The sequence below is a fragment of the Bufo bufo genome, chromosome 3, assembly GCF_905171765.1.
Source record: "Bufo bufo chromosome 3, aBufBuf1.1, whole genome shotgun sequence".
In the NCBI taxonomy this organism is placed as follows: Eukaryota; Metazoa; Chordata; class Amphibia; order Anura; family Bufonidae; genus Bufo; species Bufo bufo.
Genome location: NC_053391.1, coordinates 633,606,988 through 633,611,944, shown reverse-complemented (window position 1 = coordinate 633,611,944; position 4,957 = coordinate 633,606,988).

Below are 4,957 nucleotides of genomic sequence, written 5' to 3'. Positions count from 1 at the left end.
AAAAATCCTATTGCACCCCAGAATAGTGCCAAACAGTCATCCCATCCCGCAAAAATGAGACCCTACCTAAGATAATCGCCCAAAAACTGAAAAAATTATGGCTTCTCAGATTATGGAAACACTAAAACATGATATTTTTTGCTTCAAAAATGAAATCATTGTGTAAAACTTACATAAATAAAAGAAAGTATACATATTAGGTATCGCAGCGTCCGTGACAACCTGGTCTATAAAAATATCACATGATCTAACTGTCAGGACGAATGTTGTAAATAACAAAAATAAAAAACGGTGCCAAAACAGCTATTTCTTGTTACCTTGCCTCACATAAAGTGTAATATAGAGCAACCAAAAATCATATGTACCCTAAACTAGTACCAACAATACTGCCACCCTATCCCATAGTTTCTAAAATGGGGTCACTTTTTTGGAGTTTCTACTCTAGGGGTGCATCGGGGGGCTTCAAATGGGACATAGTCCAGCAAAAACAGTCCAGCAAAACCTGCCTTCCAAAAACCGTATGGCATTCCTTTCCTTCTGCGCCCTGCCGTGTGCCGTACAGCGGTTTAAGACCACATATGGGGTGTTTCTGTAAACTACAGAATCAGGGCCATAAATATTGAGTTTGGTTTGGCTGTTAACCCTTGCTTTGTAACTGGAAAAAATTATTAAAATGGAAAATCTGGCAAAAAAAGTGAAATTTTGAAATTGTATCTTTATTTTCCATTATTTCTTGTGGAACACCTAAAGGGTTAACGACGGATAGAAAAATTTCAAGATTTGCTTCTAAACTTCTAAGCCTTGTAACATCCCCAAAAAATAAAATATCCTTCCCAAAATGATCCATACATGAAGTAGACATATGGGGAATGTAAAGTATAACTATTTTTGGAGGTATTACTATGTATTATAGAAGTAAGAGAAATTTAAACTTGGAGATTTGCAATTTTTTTACAAATTTTTGGTAAAATTTGGTATTTTTTTTTATAAATAAAAATGATATTTTTTTAACTTCATTTTACCACTGTCATGAAGTACAATATGTGACGAAAAAAACAATCTCAGAATGGCCTGGATAAGTCCAAAGCGTTTTAAAGTTATCAGCACCAGAAGGTGAAATAGGGCCGAGTCCTTAAGGGGTTAAATAAAGCATGCACCAAAAGTAGCGACGCCACTTTTCTGGCATAAGGGGTTGATGTACTCCATTGTGTGAATCCCATATAGCATTAACGTCCTAACTTATGTGAATAGTGGAAGCTATGTTTGTGTGGTGTGGGTTTTTGCCATTTTTTTCAGCAGCCAAGGACAGGATACTGATGGCCAGGAACTTTCTGCACTGACAATTTTAGGGGGAGGTATTATCGTCTCCTTTGCGCCTTAAAAGTGGCATTAAAAGTTCAGGTGGAGCTTTTTTTTAACTGTGACTTTTTAAAAAATGTTGCATCTCCTACTTTCTTACAGTCTTTGCCACTTTTCTGAAAAAGGACATGGCCAGCTACCCCATCAAATTTATCTTCATTTTATGCCAGTTTTCTGGCGTAAATGAAGCCAGAAATCTACGGCATGCTCTTCTGGACCAACATCAGTTCATCTGACCCCAAACTCATAACATCATCGTGATCTATGTTACTGAGGTGTTCCAGCCCCCACCACACTGCATCATAGTGGTCTATGACAGAGTTCCAGCCCAACCACGGGGCTACTGTCCCACACTTGCATGATGTAGTGAATATGGGACAGTAGACCTGCAGTCTGTCTGGGAAATGCAACATCACACAGGCTGTATTTCCCAGACAGCACATGTGAAATTGGCATATAGCCGATTTTATAGCGACCAGATACAAAGAAGGAGAAAAGCAGTATTTTTAGACTTTTGTTCTCAATTTGAACTTTTACCCAATTTCAACAAGCATATATTATATACTCATGGACAAAATTGTTTGTACCCTTCCGTTAAAGAAAAAAAAAAAAATACAATGCTTACTGAAAAAACTTAAAACTGACCAATGTAATAAAAAAAAATGTACTGAAATCAGCTATGAAATCAGACACTGCTTTTGAATTGTGCTTCAACAGAATTTAAAAAAAACACAAACAAATTAAACTGGCCAGGACAAAAATGATGGAACTCCTAGAAAAGATTGAAATAATTTCACCATAGGACAATTAGCTAATGAAATACAGACATTGCTTTTGAATTGTGGTTCAACAAAATTTTTAAAAACAAACTAAAGAAACTGGCTGGACAAAATTGATGGTACCGCTAGAAAAGTTAGAAAATAATTTCACCATAGGTACATGTTAAACTAAGGCGAGTCCTGTATTACCATCCAAGGTGTCTTCAAAGTTGTAATCAGTCTGCCTATTTAGAGGATGAAAAGTAGTCACTGTGCTGTTTGGAATCATGGTGGGTATCACACTGAACAAGGACCAAAGAAAGCTAAGGAGAGAGTTGTCTCAGGAGATTAGAAAGACAATGATAGACAAACATGTTAAATGTAAAGGCTATAAGACTATCTCCAAACAGCTTGAAGTTCCTGTTACTACAGTTGCAGATATTACTCTGAAGTTTTAAAGGGGTTTTGCCATCACATACAATGGGTCATATCGCTAGGATATGCCCCCATTGTCTGATAGGGCGGGTCCACCTCTGGGACCCGCACCTACAACAAAAATGGAGCGGGGAAATTAATGGAGCTGGCTGACTTGGCCATTTCCATCTGCCCCATAGAAATGAATGGGAGCAGGGGCAACTTGTGCGCTCCCATTCACTTGTATGGGATCAGCGCTTGGTGGTGGACGGACCCCCGGAGTCCTCCAGCCACAGCTCTCCCTCTCCTTGTAGGTGTGGGTCCTAGAGGTGGGACCCACACCTATCAGACAATGAGGGCATAACGCTAGGTATGTAATGGGAATTCCCCTTTAAGGTCTAAGGGACTGTAGCCAACCTCCCTGGACGTGGCCAAAAATAAGAATTGATGACATATTGAAGAGATTAATAATACAAAGAGGGAACCAAAAAGCCCAAGAATCTGTCACCAGTCTTAGCCAAAGTGACTTATTGGAAGGAGGAGCAAACCACTATTGAAAGCAAATCAAAGTGAGACTGGAATTTGCCAAAATGCATATTGACAAGCCACAAAGCTTCTGCGAGAATGTCCTTTGGACAGATGAGACAAAACTATGGCTTTTTGGCAAGTCACATCAGCTGTATGTTGTGGAGCGAAATGTGCTGCCTAGTGTCAGAGAGGTTGGTCTCAGTTGCAGGTAATGGGTCCTCCAAAAGGATGATGACCCAAAACACACAGCTAAAAAAATAATAATCAAAGAATGGCTAAAAGAAAAGCATTGAATTATTCTGAAGTGGCCTAAATTCCATTGAACATCTGTGGAAACAGTTGAAACATGCAGTCTGTAGAAGGCAAACCTGAGAGAGCTGGAGCGGTTTGCTCACGAGGAGTGGGCAAAAATACCTGTGGACAGGTGCAGAACTTTCATCAAGAGTTACAGAAATCACTTGATTGCAGTGATTTCATTAGTTTGTTTTATAAAATTATTCTGTTGAAACAATTTAAAAGCAATGTCTGATATCCATTAGTTGATTTTCAGTAGATTTTTATTACTTTTGTCAGTTTCAAGTTATTTCATTGACCATTGTGGGTTATGAAATACACTGAAACCTATACAACAGGCAGACATCTCCTGTTTTCTACAGCTCACGTTTCAGTTCCTCTGTGTAGACTGGGAGAGAATGAGCAGAGTTCTCATCATAAGGTAGGAGATTTAATGAGAGCTCTATTGTACCCTTACCTGTTGTTCCCTTAATCAACTGACACTTTTCTCACCATTAACTCCCATTCATTGTGTCAGCAGTATTAAAATGCCAACACTAACCATGCAGATGCAAAACAATGAAGACAAAAACAATTTGGGATTTCAAAAAAATGTACGAATTTTATTATGTTTTCACACATCGCGCGCGTTGCAACTTTTACAAATGTACATTTGATAACCCTCACATCCTACCCTAGAAATTCTTTACAAATACGAAACTAAAACTAATAAGAAACAAAATATCTACCAAGATATTTAAAATAAGATAAATATTAGAAACATATTTACAGGAAAGGAGGAATAAGAAAAACATACATAGCACTGTGAAAACTCGCTGCTGAAAACAGCTAACAATTGACATAAAGTAGTAAAAAAATCACTTCATTAAAGCAATAACATATGAAAGTAGACTACAAGAATGAAAGGCACAGTTTCTGTGGGAATCATGGATTGTCGTAAGATTGTAGAACATGCAGCAAAAATTCCTTTAAGCCACCATCTAATAATCCTGAAAGACTGAGATATGACAAGACTGAGAATAAATGGCCATTGTGAAATTCCTCTCGAAGTTATAGCAGCAGATATTTAGGAGGTTTCTGGTTTCATGTGGTCTAAAAGTTGTCCACATTTTACTGTACCATGAATACCTCGATGGGTTCTATGGTGATCCATGTTCACTAGGACAGAGGGGGTCTGGAGTTTGTGGCCACAATACAGATGTCAAACTGCTGACTGTAGATGGACCATCTGATAATCCAGAATATTATTATGATGGTTTAAGGAACTTTTACTAAAAAATAATAATAAATAGGAAAAAAAAATATATGTGACCAACAAATGGGCATCATTATTTCACTTCAGTAAAAATCATCTTTCCCCAAAGACTGCACAGTAAATACATTTTTTTCCTTTCTTTGCCGAGATCACATCCATTGTGTGTGACTTAGGCCTCTTTCACACGGGATGTGTGCGCCCATTGCCGACCGCATTTGTGGATCCGCAATACACGGGTGCCGTTCCGTGGGGCATTCCGCATCACGGATGCGGTCCCATTGACTTCGATGGGTCCGCAAATCCGGAGATGCGGAACGGAAGCACGGAACGGAAGCCTAAGAAAGCACTA